This window comes from Bos taurus, chromosome 26 (assembly GCF_002263795.3).
Source record: "Bos taurus isolate L1 Dominette 01449 registration number 42190680 breed Hereford chromosome 26, ARS-UCD2.0, whole genome shotgun sequence".
In the NCBI taxonomy this organism is placed as follows: Eukaryota; Metazoa; Chordata; class Mammalia; order Artiodactyla; family Bovidae; genus Bos; species Bos taurus.
The window spans coordinates 41,018,298-41,038,525 of record NC_037353.1 but is presented as its reverse complement, the minus strand read 5'-3'; the positions used below and the strand labels follow the sequence as shown (position 1 = coordinate 41,038,525).

Below are 20,228 nucleotides of genomic sequence, written 5' to 3'. Positions count from 1 at the left end.
GTCCCCACGGCCAGCCCCTTGACCACGGCTGACTATTGTGTGCTTTTGTATGCATGGCAGTAGTCCCCGGAGGGCAACAGCAGTCGGGCATGAGGGGGCACTGGCCACATTGGAGGACGTCTGAGGTTGGCATCCTAGATGACAGCCACGACCTCTTAGCTGTCCCCTCTGCAGGCCCTGCCAGCCAGGCACGCAGCCTCACAGTGCAGGCGATAGGAAGCGCCCCGCACAGCTGGGTCTCTGCAGGGCCCTCCTTGCTGGTCATCGGCTATGCTGGAAGAACACCGGTAGCTTCAACTCCATTCTCCTGAGGGTGGAGGCATGAGGGGTCAACCTCCTGCCTCTCACCCTTAACGCTGAGCAATCAGGGGAGGGCCCAGAGTCCGAGGTGGGGAGGGGTCTGCCACCAGGTCTCGTTTCCCTCCAGCATCGCGGCTTGGACACTGGAATGTTCTTGTCCCTGGCTCCACCTGGGATGTGGAAACTGGAGGAGACGGGCTGTTAGAAAATGAAAAATGAGGCGCAGAAGCAAGTTTCCTCATGGACTCCGGCCCCAGGAGCGTCAGCCTTTGCTTTGAATGCAGGTCCTTGTCTGTTTGGTTCTTAATTTATTCTCACGGATCTGCCCAAGCGTAGTTAAAGTTCATGGAAAGGAAATAGTGGAGAGCAGGGAGCCGAGGGCCCGAGGTGCTGCCAGGGAGTGGCAGACAGACCTGGAGTTGTGCAGGCTGGGGCTCCTGACCTGCCTTGTGCTGGAAGAAATGTTCTACACAAAATAGTCATCCTTAGAGGGACATGTGGCTGTGCCCACAGGTCCTTCCCCAGGGCTTTCCTGGGGAAGCAGGGCTGGCCCTACCTGCCCACTTCCTGGGAGAGTTCTGCCTTTGACTCCCTCTGACTAGCTTTATCCTGAGTCATTCAAAATGTGCAGGGGAAATGTTTAAGTGGGGTCCACAGTCAAAGAGGCCACCTATGCCACCTGATGCGAAGAGCTGACTCATTGGGAAAACACCCTGACACTGGGAAAGATTGAGGGCCGGAGGAGAAGGGGGTGACCGAGGATGAGATGGTTAGATAGCATCACCAACTCAACGGACGTGAATTTGAGCAAACTCTAGGAAATACAGGGAGACAAAGAAGCCTGCCATGCTGCAGTTCATGGGGTCACAAAGACTTGGACACAACTTAGAGATGGAAGAAGAGCAACAACAGTTCCAGAGGAGCCGCAGACAAGAACAATCTGTGTTGATGGTCTATCCAGTCGTGTCTCTATTGGAACAGATGGGGGTTCTTCTTTGATGCTGGGCTGGTTTCTCCTCCACCTTATTGCCTGAGAGGAAGATGAATAATGAGAGCTATTAGAGAGGATGACAACCTGGACCCTTGGAATCCTATCACCGACCCTTTGCACCTGTCACCTGAACTTCTTAACGATACATCCCAGTCCCTACCTGCCTTCACATGTGCTCCCTCAGCTGCCAAAGCAGATGCTCTGACATGCCCGTGACAGTGCAGCTCGAGACCCTTCTGTGCTCCCTACTCTACAAGATCAAGTCTGAGGTCTTGAATGTGACCTCTAAGGCCCCTCAAGATCCGGCCCCTCCTGGGGTCCATTCAAGCCCCTGCCACCTGGCTCACACCTGTGTTCCCTCCCACAAAGGACAGCAGCCTGCACTTCCTTCCTCTGTCCTCTGGCCTTGCTCTGGTTTCAACCCACACTGCCCTCTCTCCCCAAAGTGTTTCTACAGCTTCTTCTCCTGGCCAAGCCCTACGCCTCCTTCAGCACCTGCCTCCAGGTGACTCCTCTCCCAGGAAGCCATGTGAGCTCCCTCCCCAGCCACCCCTCACCCATTCCCCCATAGCTGGGGCTCCGTACTCTGTGCCCCTGTAACATACTGTGACCACTTTTATTCCCACTCAGCATGGGCCACTGACGTGTATCTTGACTGCCTGCCCAGGACGGGTGCTCGGTGAATCTTTCCAGAAGGAATGAGGAAAGAAATGAAGGGCAGAACGGGAGGAGCCGGAAGGATGGGAGGTGGAGAGAAGAGGGGTCCCCCTGTCCACTGCCAATTACCTTATTTAAGACCAGGATTGTTGTCACTCATTCTTATAGTCCTGTATTTGCTCCCAGTGGCCCCAGCAATCCTAAGAAAATGTAATTCAGACCATGTCATCCTTCAGCTAAAACTCGCCAGCCTCCCTGGAAGTGAAAGGTCCTTGTGCGGACCTACAAGGCCCTGCCTGAGTCGGACCTTGCAGATCTCAAGTCGCCTCTTGGATTCTCCTTCCTGCACCTTTCCCCTCTCTCTGCTCCAGGCCCACCTGCCTGCTTGCACAGTCGTGCATTCTCTATGGGATGTCCCCTCTCCCAAGGGTGCAAAAACTGACTCTTAAGGACAAAACAATCTTCCTCTTTTTACTTACAGAATACACATGTACACACAAGACACATACAGATATACAATAGAACACACATGTACACACAAGACATAAATAAGTATACGATAAAATTTCATCAGGAACAATTAGGGGAAAAATACCTAAAAAGCCTCTGTAGGAGAGTGATAATTAAAAAAAAAGAAAAAGGGGGGATTTCCCTGGTGGTCCAGTGGTTGTGAATCTGCCTTGTAATGCAGGGGTTGCAGGTTCGATCCCTGATGGGGAACTAGGATCCCACATGCCACAGAGTAACTAGGCCCGAGTGCCATAACTACTGAGGCTTGCACACCACAACTGGAGAGCCCAAGTGCTGCGACTCAAACCTGACACAGCCAAATAAATACATATTTAGAATAAAAAGAAGAGTTGAGAAACAGTGCCTCAATCTTGCCAGGACAGACCGACCCCAGGGCCTTTGCACTTGCTGTTTCCTTGCTTAGCATTTTCTTTCCCCAGATTCTTGCCCGGCTCACTCGCTTACCTCCTCCACTTCTTTACAGGGATGTCACCTCAGTGGGGCCTTCCCTGGGCACCCCATCCAGACAGCAGCCTTTCATGCTGCCTGTTTCTGTTTGCTAGTTTCTTTCCTTAGCCCTAACCTGTTTGGCACATGATATATTCTTGTTTATTGGCTTTTTATCCTCACCACCTAAAGGTAGCCTTTATCTGTTTTGTTCACTGCTATGTCTTCAGTGCCTGGAATAAGCTTGGGTGCAGAGTAGGTGCTCAATAAATACTTGCTTGATGAATGCTTGGGATGAACCTGGCACATATGTAATAGGTGCTTAACGCAGCAGTGACCAGAAAGCCCCGTTCTTGGCAGTGATTTCAACTTTCTTCCTAGTGTGATGCGGGTAATTGCAAGTAGGCAGTTCAAGTGACCCAAAATCAGAAAGAGGAAGACAGTCTGAGATTCTGAGAACAGAACCTGACTTAACAGCCCTGGACGATTGAGAATGAACTGTGTCCTGTAGCTTAAGGTGTGATGGGATGGCCAGCTGTGCTTTGGACCAGATGCCTATGGGACGCCTGGTGCTGTTGGTTTGCTTTAGAAAGGATGTCAGAGGCTGCAAGGGAAGGGATGCTGGCCACTGTCCCAGCCCTGGCCATATCATGTCCCCTACCCTGGGCCCAGGGACAACACGTGAGATGATGCTCCCACCCCTGCTGATAAGCCACAGTTCCCCCCAAAACACATGTTCCTTTTTAAGCTTTAACCACTCACTGGCCAGGACCGGTCATCACAAACTGGATTTTGTTCTTTTTAAAGTTAGGCACAGAGAGTACTTTCTGATGGTAGTGGAAAACTTCACAGGAGAAACATTACCCGATTTTGTCATCATTTTTTTAATGAGCAGGAGTTCCCTAGCCAGGCCCTTACTAGCTAATAAACTGATGTGAAACTGCATGCCAGGTTCTCAATAAGTCAAATGGCAAAACTAATGATCATTCAGGAAAATTATATAAATGAATTGCTACAATATTATGAATTATTTATAATCCCTCAAACCTAAAAATTCAAGGTTGATGATTAAGTTAGTCTTATAAAGAAAGGGAACCACATTCTCTCCAAAGAAAATTGTGGCCTGAGGTTGTCTAGCCAATGTGTACATGCCAACCACTTAGTAGATAATTACTTAGACCTTCAAAATCTTTATTTTGTTTCCTTTTCTTCTCTTGTAAAAGAGTTGTTTTTAGCTGTAAGTGAACCTCGTAAAGGGGCTCTCAAACCCACCAGCCTGGATGAGTTACTTTCCTTTCTTTCCTTCCCTTCCTTTTGCCTCTCTTCTTTTCAGACAGTTGCGTTTTTCTCCTCCTCTCCCCGCAATGCCCTTTTTTCTCCCTTTCCTCTACCTCTCTATTATGTTTACTATTATTATTATAAATGTTTTAAAATCATAAATTGATGGAAGCTCATTGTAAGAAAGAAATGGCAGCCCACTCTGCTGGGATGGGAGTTGGGGCGTGAGGCTGCAGATACAAGACAGACAAACCCTGGTTCCAAACATTAAGAAGCTTAGGAGGTTTGGAGCCAAGAAAATCTGAGGAGGTTTCTAAGGCAAGTATTCTTGTCTGGAAAATTCTATGGACGGAGGAGCTTGGTGGGCTACAGTCCATGGGACTGCAAAGAGTCGGACACAGCTTAGCGACTAAACTATCACTACCATCATTGCAAGAAACTTGCGGGGAGAGGGCAATAATTCAATCACCTGGTGAGAAAACTATGTATTTTTTAAAACATTTTGATGTACAGACTTCTCATTTCTTCCCCCACTTCCTTTCTTTCCCTTTTATGTTTTAAAACATGAGACTGGCATCAGACCAACTTTATAACTCTTTTTTTCCTACTTAACATGAGATGAAAAATTTTCCATCTCATGACGTATTCTTCCACAACATGTTTTAGGTGGATACTTCGTATTTCCATATAGAGATGAGCTATAATTCATTACAGGCTTCCCTGATAGCTCAAGTGGTAAAGAATCTGCCTGCAATTCAGGAGACTCAGGAGACTCGGGTTCAATCCCTGGGTCAGGAAGATCCCCTGGAGGAGGAAATGGCAACCCACTCCACTATTCTTGCCAAGAGAATCCCATGGACAAAGGAGCCTGGCAGGTTACAGTCCATAGGGTTGCAGACACGACTGAACACGCCTGCAAGATAATTTGTTAAACCAACCCTATATTGTATTAAGTGGTTTCAGTCGTGTCCGACTTTTTGTGACCCTATATTTTTGAGTCTTCAGGTAATCCTCCCCACCCTTTTTATTGCTATAAATAATGTGCTAAGGGATGTCCTCAAACAAAATAAATCTTTGTGCAAACTTTGGCTTTTTTGGAATACATTCCTAGAGGTGGGGTCACGGGTCATAAAGTAGGCAGGTTTTTCACTTCTCTTGGACTGATCAGTTCTCAGGAGTCAGATGCATCCCCCACCTTCCATGACAAGGGTCTGCCTATCGAGTAAGGGAGCTTTGAAGGCTCCTCTCTCTTTCCTTCAAGCTTTCTACTGACCTTGCCCCCAAAGATATCCTTTCCCTCTTCTTTGGGGAAGCTGTGCCAGGTAGCAGTTATATATCTAATGTAAATTCACATTCCCTCTCCCTCTGACCTAGGGTTAGCAGTCTTCAAAATCCACTGGAAAAATTCTAGCAATGCCAAGTCCTGGCTAGAGTTGCCATGGTGACAGACAATGACAGCAACATTTTATCCACCTCCTTAAATCTTCAGAAGCTCTCAAGTCTCAGAAGATGCCAGGGGAAATTTCTGCTTTATCAGCGGGTTCAGTTTAATCCAGTCCCACCCAGTTGGGGTGTCTCCTATGGGCAAAGCTAATGGCCAATAAGATTTTACCTGGATCTTATAAAAATACCACTTTCACACTGCTTTAATGTTTTTTTTTTTTTCTTTCCTCTTGCCTCTTCCCTGCTTTCATTATGTCCCTGATAATCCTAGATTTCTAAAAGTCAGTCTAAACACATGCCTGGGACATCAGCCAAGAAGGGGCATTACAAATGTGAGAACACAGAGCAAATGAAAAAGACCCTTTTGAAACAATCAGGAACATTTGATTATGGTCTAAAGTATTGGAGGTTGCCCCCCGCAAAAGTAAATTTAACTTACTCAGACATAAAACTGGCCTTGTGGTTACAAAAGAATATGGCTGTAATTTTCAGAGATTCGTACTGAAGTATGTGCAGGTGAAATGAAGTTATATCTTGGATGTGCTTTCAAATAGTTTAGCAAAGGAAAAGAAAGAGAGAGAATATTGATGAGGCAATGTGGCCAAATTTTTATAATGTTGAACTTTGATGATAATTTAAAAAATCATACTATTCTACTTTGAGTGTGTTACAAAGTTTCATATTAAAAAATTAATAAGAATAGTGTTATGGGGACTTCCCTGATGATCCAGTGGCTAAGACTCTGAGCTCCCAGTGCAGGGGACCCAAGTTCAGTACCTGGTCAGGGAACGAGATCCCACATGCTGCAACTAAGGATTCTGTGTGCCGCAACTAAGACCTGCTTCAGCCAAATAAACAAATATAATTTTTTTTTAAAAAGGAACAATGTTATGTGCCTTATATTTATTTTTTTCTAATGGAGCATTGTAATGATCACAAGGGGGCTTCCCAGATGGTGCAGTGGTAAAGAATCCACCTGTCAATGCAGGAGACACAGATGTGGATTCCATCCCTGGGTCAGGAAGATCCCCTGGAGGAGGAAATGGCAACCCACTCCAGTGTTCTTGCCTGGATAGTCCCATGGGCAGAGGAGCCCTGGCAGGCTACAGTCCATGGGGTCACAAAGAGTCGGACATGACTGAGTGACAGAGCACACACAATGGCCATGAAAGAGCATCAGAGCTCTCAGGTTCATTCTATGACTTAATATTTTCTTTAGAATTTCACTGGGGGTTGGACCACTGTGGTTTCAGAGCCCTAGTCCCAGAGTCCCAGTCCCAAGGCTGCAGGGGAGGACCCCCACACACACAATGTCAGTAGTGGGACAAAGGCTAAGATGACCCCTGACCTCTCCTCCAGGGCAGGGCCCAAGGCATGTCAACTTTTGGGTGGTTCTCAGCCTCAGTGTCACATACACCCTCAGTAATTTAACACTCAAAAATACATTATTCACAGAGAAAAAGTTTTTACTGCAGTTTACACACACAGGGGCCTGTGAGAGTCAACCTGCTTCCTCCAGCCTCCTTTGTTCTTGGTTGCTAGGCATCCCATGGCTTTATGAGAACAATATTTACTTTTATTTATTTTATTTGGGCTTGTATTTGAAGAGTCTGGGCAGCACCCAGGATGGCGGGGCTGGAGATTTTCTAGGGGATAAAATGCTCTGTGAAGCAGTTTGTCCATGACTGCATCGGTAATAGATCAGTCCTTCCCACACAAGGTCAAAGCCCTGGATTGGAGCTTGGGTCTCTGCTTGAAGCAGCAAGTGTGGGATTCCCACAAGAGATGTGGGTTCAAGGGGCTTCAGAATCCTGTGCAGAAATGCTGGCCAATCCACTGCCCCTTCTCAGTTATTCCACTGAGGGTTTTCTTTGCAAAAGAAATATTATAATACAGTCATAAAAGACTCAAATAATCGTATGGAAGTAGATTGCAGAAGTCTTGCTCATTACCCATCCCCCATCCCTTCCCAGTGGACCCTTTGTTATGGTCTCTGACCTTGTAGATCCCATAGTTTCTCAGAAGTAATTCTAAGGACCTACTATGGATGGAAGTTGGGGCATGGGACTGCAGATACAAGACGGACAAGCCCTGATTCCTACCCGTAAGAAGCTTAGGAGGTTTGGAGCCAAGAAAGTCTGAAGAGTCTCTAAGGAGAGCTCTAAAGGATGGGTTAGATTCAGAGTTAGAAGTTGTAGTCACATCTGTTTGGAGAAGTAAAGAGAAACCCCTGTTGCCTCTACTCACAACACTTCTGACAAGTGTGTAGAGAGTTCCCCCATACCAACCAGTTCTCCAACTCAGCAGACTGCAGCTGGGTATCCTACACTTCGGACACTAACAAGCCAGAGTTGGTGTAGACTCCTCGGATTAAAGACTCAGCCACACAAGACTGACCCCACTTCAGTTGCCAGTCTCAAGCTCCAAGCTGTCATCTGTGCTTCTGACTGGCTATAAACTGGAATTCTCATGATCCCCGCCTCTTGGGTGCAATAATTTGCTGAAATGGTTCTCAAAACTCCGGGAAATGCTCATTTCAGAGTGTATCATAAGGGATGCGGATGAACAATCAGATGAAGAAGTACATAAGGCAAAGTCTGGAAGGTCCCAAGCACAAGGGCTTCTGTCCCCATGGAGATGGGGTGCACCACCCTCCTAGCTTGTGGACGTGCTTACCAACCTGAAAACTCTTGGCTCCCCACAGTTTAGGAATTTTTACAGAGACTTCATCATGTAGGCGTGATCAATTATTAACTCAGTCTTCAGATCCTCTCTTTGCCTCTCCCTGGAGGGTGAAGGGTAGGACTAAAAGCTCCAAGAATCTAAACATAGCTTGGTCTTTGGTGACCTGCTCCCACCCGAAAGTTATCCAGGATCCCATCAAGCATTGCCTCAAAAGAACAGAAGAAACTCTTATCAGCCAGGAGTAGCCAAGAGATTTAGGCGCTCTGAGTCAGGAACCGGGATCAGAAACCAGATGCTAGAACAAAAGATGCTCTGAGTATCCCTATCATTCAGGAAATAGCCAGGGATTTAGGAGCTCTGTGTCAGGAACTGGGGGGAGAGACCAAATATAGTTCTCTTATTATGCCACAAGAAAGGGCATTAGTCTTGGGACACTCCAGATAACTTTTGAGCAGTACTCCAAAGGATGTCATTGTTCAGTCACTAAGTCATATCTGACTCTTTGTGAACCCCTGAACTTCAGCACGCCAGGCTTTCCTGTCCTTCGCTATCTCCCAGAGTTTGCTCAAAGTCATGTCCATTGAGTCGGTGACGCCATCCAACCATCTCATCTTCTGTTGCCCCCTTCTCTTCCTGCCTTCAATCCTTCCCTATGTCAGTGTCTTTTCCAATAAGTCGGCTCTTCGCATCAGGTGGCCAGAGTATTGGAGCTTCAGCTTCAGCATCACTGCAAAGGATGGGGCAGATTTAAATCACGGAGAAGGAAGACTTACCTGGTAGGGGAGAATGAGGGGAGCAGGGCCTGGGCCTTCTGCACATCTGTGGGCATGGTGTTCATGTCCTCTAGGAATCTTTTGGATACAAATGATAGAAAAATCTAACCCAAGTTAGATTTTTGCTTAGGCAAAAAGAGAATATGTATGGCCTGGTTAGACCCAGGAGCTCCTAAAATGTCGAACTCTATCCCTTAGTTCTGTTCTGATTCTTGTGGACTTTATTCTTGGACCATTCTTTTGTGGATCAAGAGGGTGGTCAGCAGCTCCAGAATCTGAAGTCTTTCAGGTTAGATGTTGAGGAGAAAAGAACACATCTCACCCTGTTAGCTGCTGAATAAGAACCAGGATTTACTCTCATGGGACAAATTCATCCCTGAAGCAGTCACTATGCCCAGAGATTGAAATTTTGCTAATTAATCTGTTCGGGTCACATGCGCAGAGAGAGACAGGAATGGTTGTTCACAGGATGTCTATGGATCTGTATCCAGAAGAAGGTATATCTCCTCGTATTCAGAGGACATCTTCAGAGCATGACCTCGGCAGGGATGCCAGATGTAAAGAGAGCTTCTAAAAGACTCCTTACTCAATTCCTGGGAGCCAGGTGTGCTCCACGAGTTCTGGGAGGGCAACTTAGGAGGGCCACACCTACCTCAGCTCGGGCTTTCCCGATCCTTCTGAGGGAAAGCTGGTTGCCTCCTGGATAAATCCAAGTCCCGGGCTTGAGATGACTGAATTGTTCAGGCTTCTGGAGATGATTAGTTGCCCAGAAAATCAGAATACAGAGAACCCAGGGAAGCATTCATTCAGAGCTTCTGGCCTGATATCTTGGTGGACTGAGGAGTGGATTAGGAGCCCCCACCTTGGCCATGGCCAAGGCAGCCACACTCTAAATAAGAGGACACCAAGAAAGGGGGTGGCGCTAGCCAGAGGCCTTAGAGCCCTGAAGCCCAGGCAAGAGGGAGCCCCTTCAGGTGTTCCTCTGGGGCACACCCTTGAACAGAGGACAAAGTCCTACTTCTGTGGAATCCAGCAGGCTCCCAGCCACTCCATCGGGACTCCTTTGCTCTGCAGGAGGGACCTGGAGATGGATCATTGCTGCAGCTTCAAGCAAATCCCCTGAAATATCGGGAAGAACTTTTGCTTCACTCCTTTTCATGGTCTTCCCCAAGGACCAGGTGTTATCTTTGACTGGAAATGAAAAATATGGGAATGAGGAGATACAGAAGGGAGACTCACAGGTGGTGAAAGGAAGATGAACTTGAGTTCAGAAGAAAACCAGGTGTAGGACTGAGATTTAAGTGTTTCCTCAGAAAGTTTAGAGAATGAATGCATTGCTTTTAACTGATACCTGAAAGTAGACAGGGAGAAGAGTCTCACCACTTAGCTGGGGAATGGGAAGGTGGAGGAATTAGCTTTCTGCTAAGTAATACTTTTCATTTTGCTTAAACCTTTTTTGGACAGAAGTATTTCAGAGTGTTTTGTACAGTGCTATGCATCCTAAAACATAAGATGTCACAGAACTGTGTATATTTTTGTCTTGGAGTTTTCATCGTGAACTCAGTTGGGATCATATCTTCTGAAGTGTTTAGGATTTTTGACAAAACCAGAAATCCAAACAAGTCTATGCTGGGTCCAATTTTGTTTTTTAAAGAAAGTAACCAACAAACATTTGACCGCCAGAGATAAGAGGGAACTTCTTCAATCTGATGAAGAGCATCTATTAAAAACAAAAATGAAACCACAGCTAGCATAATGGATGTTTTCCTCCTGAGGTTGGTGCAAGACAAAGATATCCATTCTTGCTGCTTCTAGTCAACATTTCAGTGGAGGTTCTACACAGGGAAATTGGCAAAAAACAAAAACAAAAATAAAACGTGGCCTGGTTGGAAAGGAAGACTTAAAATTACCTGTATTTGCAGATGACATGATCTTATATATAGAAAACCCCAGGTATTCCACTAAAAAGCTTATTAGAACTAATAAACAAGCCCAGCAAAGTTACAGAATACAAGATAAATCTATAAAGTTAATTACATTTCTATATACTAGCAATGAACAATGAAATTGGGATTAAGAAAACAATTCCATTTGCAGTAGTATCAAAGAGAAGAAAATATTTTAAAATGAATTAAACCAAAGTAGTGCAAAACCCACACTTAAAACTACAAAAAGATTTAAATAAATAGAAAGACCTCCTATGTTCATGAATTGGCAGATAATATTAAGATGGTTGTACTGCCTAAGGTGATCTACAGATTCAATATAATCCTTGGTCAAAATTTCAACTGCCTTCCCCCCGCCCCACCGAAATTTACAAACTGATCCCAAGATTTTTATGGAAACGTGAGGGACCCAGAATAGGCAAAGCAGTCTCAAAAAGAAGAGAAAAGGGTGACGGACTCAAACGTGCTGACTTCAACACTTAAAGTTACAGTAATCAGGACAGTATGGTACTGGCCTAAGTATAGACATACAGATCAATGAAACAAAACGGAGAGCCCCAAAATAACCAATACATCTATGGTCAATTGATTTTCAAGAAGGATGCCATTCAATGGGGAAAGAATGATCTTTTTAACAAATAGTTTGTGGCAACTGTATGCTGTGCTGTGCCTAGTCTCTAAGTCATGTCCAGCTCTTTGCAACCCCATGGACCGTAGCCTGCCAGTCTCATCTGTCCGTGAGGATTCTCCAGGCAAGGATACTGGAGTGGGTGGCCATGCCCTCCTCTAGGAGATCTTCCCGACCCAGAGATCGAACCCAGGTCTCCCGCATTGCAGGCAGATTCTTTACCGTTTGAGCCACCAGGGTAGCAACTGTATATCAATATGCAAACAAATGAAGTCAGACCCCCTACCTCACAACATACGTGACAAATGATCACAACCTTAATTACTTACTACCGTGTGTGGCACAACATGGGTTGCCTTACAGGTCTGGAGTTCAAAGTCCAGTATCGTGTCACTGGGCTAAAGGCCAGCTGTCCACAGGGTTGGTCCCTTAGCGGAGCACCAGAGGACAATCTTTTCTTTGCCTTTTTTCTGATTCTAGCAGCCCTCTGTATCCCTTGGCTCTTGGCTGCTTCCCCCATCTTCATAGCCAACAGCACAGCATCTTTGGACCTTCTTCCTTCTCTCCCACTGCTTCTGTTGGCACATCACCTTTTCCGCTTCTGTAGTTGAATCTCTTTCTGAGATTTATAGATATCCCTTATTAAGCATCTTGTCAGGACACTTGTGATTACATTTAGGGTTCACCCAGTAATCCAGGATAATCTTCCCATCTCAACTTGCTCACACGTGCAAAACCCTTTTTACCATAAAAGATAATAACCACAAACTCCAGGGATTAGGGCCTGGATGTTTTTGGGGGCCATCATCAGGCTCCCATCGTGGTGATCACATCCAATTGTAAGCCCAAAGCTATTGGAGGTACATGCAATGGGTGGGTCCCTCTCTAACTTTGTTGCAAGGAAGGTCACTTGGCTAGCGGGTATGGCTTTGGGACAAAAATTTATCAAAGGAAATATGCATGAACCATTGTTCTATCTGTTGGAATAATGTGACATTTATCTTTGTGAGGCAAATTTATCCCAATTGTATGGTGAGTATTTCAAGGCTTTAGCCTTCGAAAGGGTCCTAGAACCTAGGCTGCCTGCATCAGGCTTGTCCCTCCCACAAAAGGTTCTGGACTGCTGTCCTTTGATCTCTGAAATCTGCTCTGTGCTAATTTTCTCTTACCTCTCTTGCTTTCTGTTTCCTCACGGCACCTGCCTCTATGAGGTTCCCAGACTTGTAGGGATGAGGAAGCAGATATCAGAGTAGAGTACAAACACACATCAAGAAGTCAGAGAAAGGCCCTCTCTTCTTCTCTTCTGCCTCTATGAGTCGACTTTGGTATTTCTCTTTTAACCCCTGAACTTTTTGGTGAGTACACATCTAAATTTTCTAAGACATTGCAGATGAGATGCAAGAGATTGCTAGATTGCTGGATTCTGCACAACTGAAGCTTTCTTGAATCAGTCATCCCCGGGTGAACCAGATTCCCCTGAGGCCTGCTTGTACTGTCAACCTCCGCTGACATTTGAAATTAACAAATCTCCCATTTTATTCTTTCCTCTTCATTAGCAAAGTCGTTCTGAGCAAGTAAAATGGATGCAAGAAAGGACTGGAAGAGTTCTGTAGAACTTGATCCCAGCTTTCTTTGAGCTCTTTGCTCTGAATTAAAATAAGCAGACTTTTTTGCTGTCTTTGACAGTTGTGTGGCCCATGGTGATGCTTCCCAGAGGACCGTGTGACATTTTTATAGTTGTTTCCTGTTAAGCTCCCATCTCTCATTGTTTACAGAAGTTCTTCTTTGGGCATGACAGTTGTACAACAGCAGTGGCTTCAGCCACCACCACCTAAATTGGGTGTATCTACTGGGCCTTTTTGAAGAACTATGGATGGAGGTTCATAACATTGTACAGGAGGCAGTGACCAAAACCATCCCAAACAAAAAGAAATCTAACAAGGCAAAATGGTTGTCTAAGGAGGCCTTATACAGCTGAGGAAAGGAGAGAAGGGAAAGGAAGGGGAGAAAGGGCAAGATATACCCAATTGAATGCAGAGTTCCAGAGAATAGCAAAGAGAGATAAGAAGGCCTTCTTAAATGAACAATGCACAGAAATAGAGGAAAACAATAGAATGGAAAAGACTAGAGATCTCTTCATGAAAATTGGAGATATCAAGGGAATATTTCATGCAAGGATGGGCACATTAAGGACAGAAACCATAAAGACCTAACAGAAGCAGAAGAGATTAAGAACAGAATAGCAAGAATACACAGAAGAACTATAAAGAAAATTCTTAATGACCTAGATAACCATGATGGTGTGGTTACTCATCTAGAGCCAGACATCGTGGAGTGTGAAATCAAGTGGACCTTAGGAAGCATCACTATGCACAAAGCTAGTGGAGGTAACAGAATTCCAGTTGAGCTATTAATATTAAAAATCCTAAAAGATGCTGCTGCTAAAGAGCTGCACTCAATATGTCAAGAAGTTTGGAAAACTCAGCATTGGCCACAGGACTGGAAAAGGGCCCTTTTTATTCCAGTCCCAAAGAAGGGTAATGTCAAAGAATGTCCGAACTACCATACAATTGTGCTCATTTTACATGCTAGCCTGGTTGTGCTCAAAATCCTTCAAGCTAGGTTTTAGCAGTACACGAACTGAGAACTGCTAGATGTACGAGCTGGACTTAGAAAAGGCAGAAGAACTAGAGATCAAATTGCCAACATTTGTTGGATTATGGAGAAAGCAAGGGAATTCCATAAAAACAACTACTTCTGCTTCATTGACAATGCTAAAGCCTTTGATTTGTGTGGCTCACAACAAACTGAAAAATTCTTATAGACATGGGAGTACCAAGCCACCTTATCTGCCTCCTGAGAAACCTGTATGGGGGTCAAGAAGCAATAGTTATAACCGGACATGGAAAACTGACTGGTTCAAAATTGAGAAAGAGTATTACAAGGCTCTATATTGTCACCCTGCTTATTTAACTTATATGCAGAGTACATCATATGAAATGCCAGGCTGAATAAATCACAAGCTGGAATCAAGATTACCAGAGAAATATCAACAACCTCAGTTATGCAGTTGTGTGAGTCTCTTTGTGACCCCACCAGGCTCCTCTGTCCATGGAATTCTTTCTTGAAGCAAGAATACCCGAGTGGGTAGCCATTCCTTTTTCCAGGGAATCTCCCTGACCCAGGGATTGAAACCAGGTCTCCTGAATTGCAGGCAGATTCTTTACTGTTTGAACCACCAGGGAAGCAGCATCAATTCAATAGGCATGAGTTTGGGCAAACTTTGGTAGATACTGAAGGACAGGGAGGCCTGGGGCGCTGCAGTCCATGCAGTCACAAAGAGTTGGTTACAACTTAGTGACTGAATAGCAACAACAGATATGCAGAGGATACCACTTTAATGGCAGAAAGTGAGCCATTAAAGAGCCTCTTGATGAGGGTGAAAGAGGAGAGTGAAAAAGCAGGCTTGAAACTCAGCATTAAAAAAACTGAGATCGAGGCATCCAGTGCCATCACTTCACGGCAAATAGTGTGGAAAGTAGAAGCAGTGACAGATTTTATTGGGCTCCCAAATCACTGCAGATGGTGACTGCAGCCATGAAATTAAAAGATACTTGCTCCTTGGAAGGAAAGCTATAACAAACCTAGATAGCATATTAAAGAGCAAAGACATCACTTTGCTGAAAAAGGGCTGTCTAGCCAAAGCTATGGTTTTTCCAGTAGTCATGCATGGTTGTGAGAGTTGGACCATCAAGGAGGCTGAGTGCTGAAGAACTGATGCTTTTGAACTGGGGTGCTGGAGAGACTCTTGAGAGTCCTTGGACTGCAAGCAGATCAAACAAGTCAATCCTAAAGGAAACCAACCCTGAATATTCATTGGAAGGACTGATGCCAAAGCTGAAGCTCCAATACTTTGGCTGCTTGAGGCGAAGAGCCAACTCATAGGAAAAGACCCCGATGCTGGGAAAGATTGAAGGCAGGAGAAGGGGGCAACAGAGGATGAGATGGGTGGATGGCATCACCAACTCAATGGACATGAGTTTGAGCCAACTCTGGGAGATGGTGGAGGACAGAGGAGGATGAGGCAGCACATCCCTTCAGTCTTCTAAGAGAAAGGTGGGAAGGCTGAGCTTAACCTATTTGTGCAACTCACTGCTCTGAGGCTGAAACTGATATCCTTTACACAGAAGTAATCTTACACCACTTCGAGTGTAGGGCTTCACCAGGACACTCAAGTTCATACCCTCTTCCTTCTTCTGTGCTATAATGTCATCTACTTCACTTCTACATATCTTATTAACGCCATAGCACATTGCTATTATTTTTTCCTTAAATATGCAATCACCTTTTAAGCAAATCAAATGTTGATAAAAAATTGTCTTTCATACTTACATTTATTCACACTTTGAAGGACAGGGAAGCCTGGGATGCTACAGTCTATGAGGTCTCAAAGAGTCGGATACAACTTAATGATTGAACAACAAAAACAATGCTTTCAAGTGATCTTCATTTCTTTCCTTGGATCAACCTTGCCTGGCTATTTGAGCTAAGAAGGGGTTAAGCTATTCCCAGGTGGCTCAGTGGTAAAGAATCTGTTTGCCAGTGCAGAATCCCAGGTTCAGTCCCTGGGTCAGGAAGATCCCCTGGAGAAGGAAACGGCAGCCCACTCCAGTATTCTTGCCTGGAGAATCCCATGGACAGAGGAGCCTGGTGGGCTACATTCTATGAGGTCACAAAGAGTTGGACATGGCTTAGCGACTGAGCACGGCACACACAGCACAGAGTTGAGCTGTGATTCCAGAGGCCCGTGGTTCCTTTTGGTTAAACTCTGTCTGGGCTTCAGAACCCAAGCATCTTAGGGGGCGGGGTGCGGGGGACCTGTTTTCCAGGTCTTCGGCTGCTGCTGCTACCTTCTCTACTATAGTTGAGGCTAGTGGAGGCCAGGTGGGAAGAATTCGTGGCTGAGTAATTCGCTTGGGGCTCCTCCAGATTCCATCCATCCATTGACCCATAGGGTCCTCTCAGGCTCAACTAAGTCCTGCTGTCCTCCAGAGTCTCCACAGTTCTGGCAGGACCCCCTCTCTCCATCTTCTCATGCCAAGGTCCAGTTGCCTCCCCTGGTAAGAAGTCTGCTCACTCCTGAAAGACTTGCTTTTCTCTGGAATTCATTTCATCAAGGGTTTCTTGCAACCCTTGGCTCTTAGCCTGATAGAACACACTTTCAATTTTGTCCAAATTTCTCTTGTCATTACCCCCAAGAACAAAAGTACATTCTCTTACATGCTAACCAGAAGCAGAAGTCCTCTGCTTGTTTGCTTTGTTCTGTTCTCTTTTCTCCTTTATGAGCAGGTGGTCATGAGGAACTAAGAGGAAATGTACTGTATCATATGGGGCCAGGATGATCATGGAGTTCCTGTTTCCCCAGCCAGCATCTGGGATGCATGATGGTTTTGCTCCTACTTGGAATGGTCACTGTGCTTCCTTCGATCTAAGGGGAAGCATGAGCTTCCCAGGAGGCTCAGGGGTAAAGAATCCGCCTGCAGTGCAGGAGATGCAAGTTTGATCCCTGGGTTGGGAAGATCCCCTGGAGAAGGAAATGGCAACCCACTCCAGTATTCTTGCCTGGGAAATCCCATGGACAGAGGAGCCTGGTGGGCTGCAGTTCCTGGGTTCACAGAGTCGGACACGACTTAGCAACTGAGCAAATCAGCAAGTCAAAAGGGAAGCACAGAGGATGGAACCCGGACCACACACAGTGTCCTCACCCATAAGTGATAAGACACCTGGGTCTTACCCGAAGGCTCTGCTGCCACACCACTGCGAGGTCTTGGGCTTATCATCACTCTTTGGACTTTCCTTTTCTCCTCTGCAAAGTGAGGAGTTTCTGCTGCACCAACTTTGTGGAGAAGAAAGCAGTAGCACTTTAAGATTCTCGCTCAGCTTTTGCAGGAAAAAATAAATGAGTAGGGTGTTTTGTGGGATCTGAGTTCCGGTAACGTGAGAGGCCCCGTCATGCTACCCCACTCATTAACTTGTGATGATAATGTACACACAAGGCACTAATTCTTTATTTTTAAAAAATAAGATGGTGGTTAATTTGATTTGAATGCTCTGGTCTGGGAATATGCTTCATGATTTTTAATCCAATTAGTGTTGGAGATACTTCTGATTCTAAGGATATCTGGTTTCTGCTTATGGTATAAGTTCTATGTCCCAATGACTCGTGTTTCAAGAAGGAAGAAGTGGCAGCCTATAGTCAATAAAAAAAGGTCTGTATATATGGTTGCTTTGCTTTTTGTTATCAAACGCAAGCTGCAGGGAGTAGAGGCTTTACTTTTAGCTCAGATTTCTGTAAGCAGCAAAAAAACAAAAAACCCGCAGACAATTTTGACTTGAAGGTCTTACATACAAATTAGCATTATTTCTCAATCTGATCTCAAAACATCCTGTATCATGTGTTTAATCATGTCTGACTCTTTGCTACCCCATGGACTATAGCCTTCCAGGCTCCTCTGTCCATGGGATTTCCCAGACAAGACTACTGGAGTGGGTTGCCATTTCCTTCTCCAGGGGATCTTCTCAACCCAGGGATGGAACCCACATCTCCTGTGTCTCCTGCAATGCAGGTGGATTCCTTACCTGCTATAAACAAAAGCTACCACCATGACCACCAGACTGGGGAGCCTTCTGAAAGTCTTAGCCTACAAGTCAGGGGTCAGTGGGCCCACGGGTCAGATTTTGGTTTAAACAGAGTCATATAGGCAAACGACTTCAGTCCCGGATTTTCCCCATTCTTGCATCCTTTTCCTACATGTTAGACCTCAAAGTTGCTCTGAATCACTCTCCAAATAAGTGACATTTTCGCTAAGAAAATAGTGCCCCAGATCAAACCTTCTGTTTTGTTGGCACCATATCTATTCAATAGTCTGAAAGTTCTGAAGGGAAATGTATTTGTAGGAACATGTTGGTGCAATTTTCACACTTAAATTTTTGCCATGAGTAAAACTCATCACTCTCAAGGTAATTTCATAAGAAACTTTCTTCTGTCCTCAGCTGTTGTTGACAGAAGTCCCATGAAACCATCTTAGACGTTGACACAAATTGTGCCCTGTCGCCCCTGTGATAAATCAGTATACGATCCAATTTTAATGTGACAGAAAAGTGAAAGGAAAGCAGAGAAAAGTGAAGATACTAGACGGGAAAGCGCTGCGCAGAGCCGTCTGGTTGAGAACGTGCTCTCTGAGCTGTGATCCCACTCGTGTGATTGGGGAATAGTTCAAATCAAACCACCATCTCCTATATCCTTGTTCAGTGGAGAATGTTGCTAAATAGCTCTGGTGTTATTTCACAGGATGGAATTTAATCTCTCTGCAGCTGAAGCTCTCAGGTGATCAGACAAGAACAGGAAGATGAGTCTTACATATTTTCAGCAAGAAAAAAAAAAAATTCCTGGGACATAATTACCCACGTTACCCTCTCCAAACAATCTGGTTCTGTATGTTCAATTAATTATGAAAACATAGATGAGACCAACGAAAATACTGTACAGAAACTAAAAACAAATACTGTTCCATTAGTAAATGTTGTGGAGAGTATGAAAAACATACCTCTGTCAAGAATGTGGAAAACAGGGAGTGGCCCTGAAATAACATTTCTGGTTTTTTTTTTTTTTTTTTTTTTGAAGACTCTAGGAAAATCAAAAGCATATTGAGCTTTGGATCGGGGCTCATGGCAAAGGGGATAGTGACAAGATTATTTCTTCTTGGCACTTCTAGGAAGAGGATTAGTTAATTGAATCTGTGGTTTTTAGATTTAGTTGGTGCTTCTGGCGTGGCTGCTGGATGGACGAGGTTCTTGGGTCCATTTTCCTGCTCGGTCCTCTGCCCAGTTCTCCAGGATGAATCGAAAAGATTCTGTAGTCCATCAGCGCCCCGGCCTGTTTAGACAGACTGATGCAGTGAGGCACGAATGTGTTTGAGCAGCACAGGAAACTTCGATGTCACTGGGTACCAGAAAAAAAAAATAGTTTTTTTTTGTTTTTTTTTCAGGAGATACAGGTCTGTACCGTTATCTCAAGTCCAAAATTGGGGAGGACGCGTGATAGGGGGAGTACAAGTGATTGTGAAAGGAGGAATTCAATTCCAACCTTGAAAAGACTCCTCAATCTTAAGAAATGAAAATATTACTAAAATATTTAAGTTAAGGCAGAGGGATGGTGGGGGAACTCACTGATGTCTCTCTTGCACCTAATTTTAAGGCTTAAGACTCTGATAAAACTGTTCAGCTCTCACAGGGGTCTCTCACCAGATTCCCAAATGTGAGGGGTGTCATTGGAGATGTAGAAATAAGATCTCCAAGGAAATGCATATATGAATTGTGTTTCCATCCTACACCCATCAGCACTACCAAGTTATTAATCTTTATTCTAAGCATGAAAGCAATGGGATATTTTATCCCTAGTTTATAATCAGGGCATTTATGACCCAAATAGTTTCTTTCCTTTAAGTAAGATTAGTATGCCCAGTCTATTTCTCTAAAACACCCAAAGCAAACAAACCTTGACAGTTCTG

General features: G+C 44.9%; 1 long non-coding RNA gene across 2 annotated transcripts; it reads right to left on the bottom strand.

The window, feature by feature from the left end:
* Positions 1–1,144: 1,144 nt before the first annotated feature.
* On the bottom strand, positions 1,145–19,316 carry LOC132343967 (uncharacterized). Of its 2 annotated transcripts, none has more exons than XR_009493011.1 (3): positions 16,051–19,316; positions 2,078–2,148; positions 1,145–1,330 (listed from the first exon to the last, which is right to left on the bottom strand). It is a non-coding gene; the product is annotated as an uncharacterized lncRNA (long non-coding RNA). The 2 variants fall into 2 exon arrangements; XR_009493012.1 differs by lacking the exon at positions 16,051–19,316 and adding an exon at positions 6,066–6,463.
* Positions 19,317–20,228: the final 912 nt, after the last annotated feature.